Source organism: Somniosus microcephalus, unplaced genomic scaffold (genome assembly GCF_052327205.1).
Source record: "Somniosus microcephalus isolate GS21.2 unplaced genomic scaffold, FLI_Smic_1.0 unresolved_chr1, whole genome shotgun sequence".
NCBI classification, from domain to species: Eukaryota; Metazoa; Chordata; class Chondrichthyes; order Squaliformes; family Somniosidae; genus Somniosus; species Somniosus microcephalus.
Window position 1 is genome coordinate 102,533,732 of NW_028225179.1, and position 9,463 is coordinate 102,543,194.

Below are 9,463 nucleotides of genomic sequence, written 5' to 3' on the forward strand. Positions count from 1 at the left end.
ATTTTGCCTCCAAGTTGCTCGCTCCCATTTAGCTGCCAAGTCGCTCTCTCCCATTTAGATACCAAGTGGCTCACTCCCATTTAGCTACCAAGTCGCTCTCTCCCATTTAGATGCGAAGTGGCTCTCTCCCATTTAGATACCAATTCGCTCTCTCCCATTTAGCTGCCAAGTGGCTCTCTCCCATTTAGCTACCAAGGCGCTCTCTCCCATTTTGTACCAAGTGGCTGTCTCACATTTAGCTACCAAGTCGCTCTCTTTCCATTTTGCTCCAAGTGGCACTGTCCCATTTTGCTACCAAGACGCTCTCTCCCATTTTGTACCAAGTCACTCTCTCCAATTTTGCTACCAAGTCGCTCTCTCCCATTTAGCTACAAGTCGCTCTCTCCCATTTAGCTACCAAGTCGCACTCTCCCATTTATCTACCAAGTCGCTCTCTCCCATTTTGTTACTAAGTGGTTCCCTCCCATTTAGCTACCAAGTGGCTCTCTCCCATTTAGCTACCAAGTCGCTCTCTCCCATTTAGCTACCAAGTCGCTCTCTCCCATTTAGCTACCAAGTCGCTCTCTCCCATTTTGCTACTAAGTGGTTCCCTCCCATTTAGCTACCAAGTCGCTCTCTCCCATTTTGCCTCCAAGTTGCTCTCTCCCATTTAGCTGCCAAGTCGCTCTCTCCCATTTACATACCACGTGGCTCACTCCCATTTAGCTACCAAGTCGCTCTCTCCCATTTAGATGCTAAGTGGCTCTCTCCCATTTAGATACCAATTCGCTCTCTCCCATTTAGCTGCCAAGTGGCTCTCTCCCATTTAGCTACCAAGTCGCTCTCTTTCCATTTTGCTCCAAGTGGCACTGTCCCATTTTGTTACCAAGTCGTTCTAACCCATTTAGCTACCAAGTCGGTCTCTCCCATTTTGACCTCAAGTCGCTCGCTCCCATTTAGCTGCCAAGTCGCTCTCTCCCATTTAGCTACCAAATCGCTCTCTCCCATTTATCTACCAAGTGGCTCTCTCCCATTTAGCTACCGAGTCGCTCTCTCCCATTTAGATGCCAAGTGGCTCTCTCCCATTTATTTACCAAGTCGCTCTCTCCCATTTAGCTACCAAGTCGCCCACTCCCATTTATCTACCAAGTCGCTCTCTCCCTTTTATCTACCAAGTGGCTCTCTCCCATTTATCTACCAAGTCGCTCTCTCCCATTTATCTACCAAGTGGCTCTCTCCCATTTAGCTACCGAGTCGCTCTCTCCCATTTAGATGCCAAGTGGCTCTCTCCCATTTATTTACCAAGTCGCTCTCTCCCATTTAGCTACCAAGTCGCTCTCTCCCATTTATCTACCAAGTCGCTCTCTCCCACTTAGCTGCCAAGTGTCTCTCTCCCATTTAGCTACCAAGTCGCTCTCACCCTTTTAGCTACCAAGTCGCTCTCTCCCATTTTGCTACCAAGTGCATCTCTCCCAATTTGTACCAAGAGGCTCTCTCCCACTTAGCTACCAAGTCGCTCTCTCCCATTTTGCTACCAAGACGCTCTCTCCCATTTTGTACCAAGTCACTCTCTCCAATTTTGCTACCAAGTCGCTCTCTCCCATTTAGCTACAAGTCGCTCTCTCCCATTTAGCTACCAAGTCGCACTCTCCCATTTATCTACCAAGTCGCTCTCTCCCATTTTGTTACTAAGTGGTTCCCTCCCATTTAGCTACCAAGTGGCTCTCTCCCATTTAGCTACCAAGTCGCTCTCTCCCATTTAGCTACCAAGTCGCTCTCTCCCATTTAGCTACCAAGTCGCTCTCTCCCATTTTGCTACTAAGTGGTTCCCTCCCATTTAGCTACCAAGTCGCTCTCTCCCATTTTGCCTCCAAGTTGCTCTCTCCCATTTAGCTGCCAAGTCGCTCTCTCCCATTTAGATACCACGTGGCTCACTCCCATTTAGCTACCAAGTCGCTCTCTCCCATTTAGATGCTAAGTGGCTCTCTCCCATTTAGATACCAATTCGCTCTCTCCCATTTAGCTGCCAAGTGGCTCTCTCCCATTTAGCTACCAAGTCGCTCTCTTTCCATTTTGCTCCAAGTGGCACTGTCCCATTTTGTTACCAAGTCGTTCTAACCCATTTAGCTACCAAGTCGGTCTCTCCCATTTTGACCTCAAGTCGCTCGCTCCCATTTAGCTGCCAAGTCGCTCTCTCCCATTTAGCTACCAAATCGCTCTCTCCCATTTATCTACCAAGTGGCTCTCTCCCATTTAGCTACCGAGTCGCTCTCTCCCATTTAGATGCCAAGTGGCTCTCTCCCATTTATTTACCAAGTCGCTCTCTCCCATTTAGCTACCAAGTCGCCCTCTCCCATTTATCTACCAAGTCGCTCTCTCCCTTTTATCTACCAAGTGGCTCTCTCCCATTTATCTACCAAGTCGCTCTCTCCCATTTATCTACCAAGTGGCTCTCTCCCATTTAGCTACCGAGTCGCTCTCTCCCATTTAGATGCCAAGTGGCTCTCTCCCATTTATTTACCAAGTCGCTCTCTCCCATTTAGCTACCAAGTCGCTCTCTCCCATTTATCTACCAAGTCGCTCTCTCCCACTTAGCTGCCAAGTGTCTCTCTCCCATTTAGCTACCAAGTCGCTCTCACCCTTTTAGCTACCAAGTCGCTCTCTCCCATTTTGCTACCAAGTGCATCTCTCCCAATTTGTACCAAGAGGCTCTCTCCCACTTAGCTCCCAAGTCGCTCTCTCCCATTTTGCTACCAAGACGCTCTCTCCCATTTTGTACCAAGTCACTCTCTCCAATTTTGCTTCCAAGCCGCTCTCTCCCATTTAGCTACAAGTCGTTCTCTCCCATTTAGCTACCAAGTCGCTCTCTCCCATTTAGCTACCAAGTCGCTCTCTCCCATTTATCTACCAAGTCGCTCTCTCCCATTTTGTTACCAAGTGGCTCTCTCCCATTTAGCTACCAAGTCGCTCTCTCCCATTTAGCTAAAAAGTCGCTCTCTCCCATTTAGCTACCAAGTCGCTCTCTCCCATTTTGCTACTAAGTGGTTCCCTCCCATTTAGCTACCAAGTGGCTTTCTCCCATTTAGCTACTAAGTCGCTCTCTCCCATTTAGCTATCAAGTCGCTCTCCCATTTAGCTACCAAGTCGCTCTCTCCCATTTAGCTACCAAGTCGCTCGATCCCATTTAGCTACCAAGTCGCTCTCTCCCATTTTGCTACCAAGTGGTTCCCTCCATTTAGCTACAAAGTCGCTCTCTCCCATTTAGCTACCAAATCGACATCGCCCATTTAGCTGCCAAGTCGCTCTCTCCCATTTAGCTGCCAAGTGGCTCGCTCCCATTTAGTTACCACGTCGCTCTCTCCCATTTAGATGTGAAGTGGCTCCATCCCATTTAGATGCCAATTCGCTCTCTCCCATTTAGCTGCAAAGTGGCTCTCTCCCATTTAGCTACCAAGTCGCTCTCTTTCCATTTTGCACCAAGGGGCTCTGTCCCATTTAGTTACCAAGTCGCTCTCTCCATTTAGCTACCAAGTCGCTCTCTCCCATTTTGACTTCAAGTCGCTCGCTCCCATTTAGCTGTGAAGTCGCTCTCTCCCAGTTAGCTACCATGTCGCTCTCTCCCATTTTGCTACCAAGTGGATCTCTCCCATTTTGTAACAAGTGGCTCTCTCCATTTTAGCTACCAAGTCGCTCTCTCACATTTTGTACCAAGCGGCTCTCTCCCATTAAGTTACCAAGTCACTCTCTCCCATTTAGCTAGCAAGTGGCTCTCTGCCATTTAGTTACCAAGTGGCTCTCACCCATTTAGCGACCAAGTCGCACTCTCCCATTTTGCCTCCAAGTCGCTCTCTCCCATTTAGCTACCAAGTCGCTCCCTCCCATTTAGCTGCCAAGTGGCTCTCTCCCATTTAGCTACCAAGTCGCTCTCTCCCATTTTGTACCAAGTGGCTGTCTCACATTTAGCTACCAAGTCGCTCTCTTTCCATTTTGCTCCAAGTGGCACTGTCCCATTTTGTTACCAAGTCGTTCTAACCCATTTAGCTACCAAGTCGCTCTCTCCCATTTTGACTCCAAGTCGCTCGCTGCCATTTAGCTGCCAAGTCGCTCTCTCCCATTTAGCTACCAAGTCGCTCTCTCCCATTTATCTACCAAGTTGCTCTCTCCCATTTAGCTACCGAGTCGCTCTCTCCCATTTAGATGCCAAGTGGCTCTCTCCCATTTATTTACCAAGTCGCTCTCTCCCATTTAGCTACCAAGTCGCCCTCTCCCATTTATCTAACAAGTGGCTCTCTCCCATTTAGCTACCAAGTCGCTCTCTCCCATTTATCTACCAAATGGCTCTCTCCCATTTCGCTACCAAGTCGCTCTCTCCCATTTAGATGCCAAGTCGCTCCCTCCCATTTAGCTACCAAGTCGCTCTCTCCCACTTAGCTGCCAAGTGTTTCTCTCCCATTTAGCTACCAAGTCGCTCTCACCCATTTAGCTACCAAGTCGCTCTCTCCCATTTTGCTACCAAGTGCATCTCTCCCAATTTGTACCAAGAGGCTCTCTCCCACTTAGCTACCAAGTCGCTCTCTCCCATTTTGCTACCAAGACGCTCTCTCCCATTTTGTACCAAGTCACTCTCTCCAATTTTGCTTCCAAGCCGCTCTCTCCCATTTAGCTACAAGTCGTTCTCTCCCATTTAGCTACCAAGTCGCTCTCTCCCATTTAGCTACCAAGTCGCTCTCTCCCATTTATCTACCAAGTCGCTCTCTCCCATTTTATTACTAAGTGGTTCCCTCACATTTAGCTACCAAGTGGCTCTCTCCCATTTAGCTACCAAGTCGCTTTCTGCCATTTAGCTAAAAAGTCGCTCTCTCCCATTTAGCTACCAAGTCGCTCTCTCCCATTTTGCTACTAAGTGGCTCTCTCCCATTTAGCTACCTAGCTGCTCTCTCCCTTTTAGCTGCCAAGTGGCTCTCCAACATTTTGTTACCAGGTCGCTCTCTCCCATTTAGCTACCAAGTCGCTGTCTCCCATTTAGCTGCCAAGTGGCTCTCTCACATTTAGCTACCAAGTAGCTCTCTTTCCATTTTACACCAAGTTGCTCTGTCCCATTTAGTTTCCAAATCGCTCTCTCCCATTTCGCTCCCAAATCGCTCTCTCCCATTTATCTACCAAGTGGATCACTCCCATTTAGCTACCAAACGCTCTCTCCCATTTAGATGCCAAGTGTCTCTCTCCCATTTAGCTACCAAGTCGCCCTCTCCCATTGAGCTACCAAGTTGCTCTCTCCCATTTTGCTACCAAGTCGCTCTCTCCCATTTAGCCACCAAGTCGCTCTCTCCCATTTTGCTACCAAGTGCATCTCTGCCATTTTGTACCAAGAGGCTCTCTCCCACTTAGCTACCAAGTCGCTCTCTCCCATTTTGCTACCAAGACGCTCTCTCCCATTTTGTACCAAGTCACTCTCTCCAATTTTGCTACCAAGTCGCTCTCTCCCATTTAGCTACGAAGGCACTCTCTCCCATTTAGCTACCAAGTCGCTCTCTCCCATTTTGCTACTAAGTGGTTCCCTCCCATTTAGCTACCAAGTCGCTCTCTCCCATTTAGCTACCAGGTCGCTCTCTCCCATTTAGCTACCAAGTCGCTCTCTCCCATTTTGCTACTAAGTGGTTCCCTCCCAGTTAGCTACCAAGTGGCTCTCTCCCATTTAGCTACCAAGTCGCTCTCTCCCATTTTGCGACCAAGGGGTTCCCTCCCATTTAGCTACCAATTCGCTCTCTCCCATGTAGCTACCAAGTCGCCATCTCCCATTTAGCTTCCAAGTCGCTCTCTCCCATTTAGCTGCCAAGTGGCTCTCTCTCATTTAGTTACCAAGTCGCTCTCTCCCATTTAGATGCGAAGTGGCTCCCTCCCATTTAGATACCAATTCGCTCTCTCCCATTTAGCTGCCAAGTGGCTCTCTCCCATTAAGCTACCAAGTCGCTCTCTCCCATTTAGCTATCAAGTCGCTCTCTCTCATTTAGCTACCAAGCCGCTCTCTTTCCATTTTGCAACAAGTGGCTCTGTCCCATTTAGTTTCCAAGTTGCTCTCTCCCATTTACCTACCAACTCGCTCTCTCCCATTTTGACTCCAAGTCGCTCGCTCCCATTTAGCTGCCAAGTCGCTCTCTCCCAATTAGCTACCAAATCGCTCTGTCTCATTTATCTACCAAGTCGCTCCATCCCATTTAGCTACCAAGTCGCTCTCTCCCATTAGATGCCAAGTGGCTCTCTCCCATTTAGCTACCAAGTCGCTTTCTGCCATTCAGCTGCCAAGTGTCTCTCTCCCATTTAGCTACCAGGTCGCTCTCACTCATTTAGCTACCAAGTCGCTCTCTCCCATTGAGCTACCAAGTTGCTCTCTCCCATTTTGCTACCAAGTCGCTCTCTCCCTTTTAGCCACCAAGTCGCTCTCTCCCATTTTGCTACCAAGTGCATCTCTGCCATTTTGTACCAAGAGGCCCTCTCCCACTTAGCTACCAAGTCGCTCTCTCCCATTTTGCTACCAAGACGCTCTCTCCCATTTAGCTACCAAGTCGCTCTCTCCCATTTATCTACCAAGTTGCTCTCTCCCATTTAGCTACCGAGTCGCTCTCTCCCATTTAGATGCCAAGTGGCTCTCTCCCATTTATTTACCAAGTCGCTCTCTCCCATTTAGCTACCAAGTCGCCCTCTCCCATTTATCTAACAAGTGGCTCTCTCCCATTTAGCTACCAAGTCGCTCTCTCCCATTTATCTACCAAGTGGCTCTCTCTCATTTCGCTACCAAGTCGCTCTCTCCCATTTAGATGCCAAGTCGCTGTCTCCCATTTAGCTACCAAGTCGCTCTCTCCCACTTAGCTGCCAAGTGTCTCTCTCCCATTTAGCTACCAAGTCGCTCTCACCCATTTAGCTACCAAGTCGCTCTCTCCCATTTTGCTACCAAGTGCATCTCTCCCAATTTGTACCAAGAGGCTCTCTCCCACTTAGCTACCAAGTCGCTCTCTCCCATTTTGCTACCAAGACGCTCTCTCCCATTTTGTACCAAGTCACTCTCTCCAATTTTGCTTCCAAGCCGCTCTCTCCCATTCAGCTACAAGTCGTTCTCTCCCATTTAGCTACCAAGTCGCTCTCTCCCATTTTATTACGAAGTGGTTCCCTCCCATTTAGCTAAAAAGTCGCTCTCTCCCATTTAGCTACCAAGTCGCTCTCTCCCATTTTGCTACTAAGTGGCTCTCTCCCATTTAGCTACCTAGCTGCTCTCTCCCTTTTAGCTGCCAAGTGGCTCTCCAACATTTTGTTACCAAGTCGCTCTCTCCCATTTAGCTACCAAGTCGCTGTCTCCCATTTAGCTGCCAAGTGGCTCTCTCACATTTAGCTACCAAGTAGCTCTCTTTCCATTTTACACCAAGTTGCTCTGTCCCATTTAGTTTCCAAATCGTTCTCTCCCATTTCGCTACCAAGTCGCTCTCTCCCATTTATCTACCAAGTGGATCTCTCCCATTTAGCTACCAAACGCTCTCTCCCATTTAGATGCCAAGTGTCTCTCTCCCATTTAGCTACCAAGTCGCCCTCTCCCATTGAGCTACCAAGTTGCTCTCTCCCATTTTGCTACCAAGTCGCTCTCTCCCTTTTAGCCACCAAGTCGCTCTCTCCCATTTTGCTACCAAGTGCATCTCTGCCATTTTGTACCAAGAGGCCCTCTCCCACTTAGCTACCAAGTCGCTCTCTCCCATTTTGCTACCAAGACGCTCTCTCCCATTTTGTACCAAGTCACTCTCTCCAATTTTGCTACCAAGTCGCTCTCTCCCATTTAGCTACGAAGTCACTCTCTCCCATTTAGGTACCAAGTTGCTCTCTCCCATTTAGCTACCAAGTCGCTCTCTCCCATTTAGCTACCAAGTCGCTCTCTCCCATTTTGCTACTAAGTGGTTCCCTCCCATTTAGCTACCAAGTGGCTCTCTCCCATTTAGCTACCAAGTCGCTCTCTCCCATTTAGCTACCAGGTCGCTTTCTCCCATTTAGCTACCAAGTCGCTCTCTCCCATTTTGCTACTAAGTGGTTCCCTCGCATTTAGCTACCAAGTGGCTCTCTCCCATTTAGCTACCAAGTCGCTCTCTCCCATTTAGCTACCAAGTCGCTCTCTCCCATTTTGCGACCAAGGGGTTCCCTCCCATTTAGCTACCAATTCGCTCTCTCCCATTTAGCTACCAAGTCGCCATCTCCCATTTAGCTTCCAAGTCGCTCTCTCCCATTTCGATGCGAAGTGGCTCCCTCCCATTTAGATACCAATTCGCTCTCTCCCATTTAGCTACCAAGTCGCTCTCTCTCATTTAGCTACCAAGTCGCTCTCTTTCCATTTTGCAACAAGTGGCTCTGTCCCATTTAGTTTCCAAGTTGCTCTCTCCCATTTACCTACCAACTCGCTCTCTCCCATTTTGACTCAAGTCGCTCGCTCCCATTTAGCTGCCAAGTCGCTCTCTCCCATTTAGCTACCAAGTCGCTCTGTCTCATTTATCTACCAAGTCGCTCACTCCCATTTAGCTGCCAAGTCGCTCTCTCCCATTAGATGCCAAGTGGCTCTCTCCCATTTAGCTACCAAGTCGCTTTCTGCCATTCAGCTGCCAAGTGTCTCTCTCCCATTTAGCTACCAAGCCGCTCTCACTCATTTAGCTACCAAGTCGCTCTCTCCCATTTAGCTACCAAGTTGCTATCTCCCATTTTGCTACCAAGTCGCTCTCTCCCATTTATCCACCAAATCGCTCTCTCCCATTATGCTACCAAGTGCATCTCTCCCTTTTTGTAACAAGAGGCTCTCTCCCACTTATCTATCAAGTCGCTCTCGCCCATTTTGCTACCAAGATGCTCTCTCACATTTTGTACCAAGTCACTCTCTCCAATTTTGCTACCAAGTCGCTCTCTCCCATTTAGCTACCTAGTCGCTCTCTCCCATTTAGCTACCAAGTCGCTCTCTCCCATTTAGCTACCAAGTCGCTCTCTCCCATTAAGCTGCCAAGTCTCTCTCTCCCATTTTGCTACCAAGTGGTTCCCTCCCATTTAGCTACCTATTGGCTCTCTCCCATTTAGCTACCAAGTCACTCTCTCCCATTTAGCTACCAAGTCGCTCTCTCCCATTTAGCTACCAATTCGCTCTCTCCCATTTAGCTACCAAGTCGCTCTCTCCCATTTAGCTACCAAGTCGCTCTCTCCCATTTTGCTACCAAGTGGTTCCCTCCCATTTAGCTACCAAGTCGCTTTCTCCCATTTAGGTATGAAGTCGCCATCTCCCATTTAGCTACCAAGTCGCTCTCTCCCATTTAGCTACCAAGCCGCTCTCACTCATTTAGCTACCAATTCGCTCTCTCCCATTTAGCTACCAAGTTGCTATCTCCCATTTTGCTACCAAGCCGCTCTCTCCCATTTATCCACCAAATCGCTCTCTCCCATTATGCTACCAAGTGCATCTCTCCCATTTTGT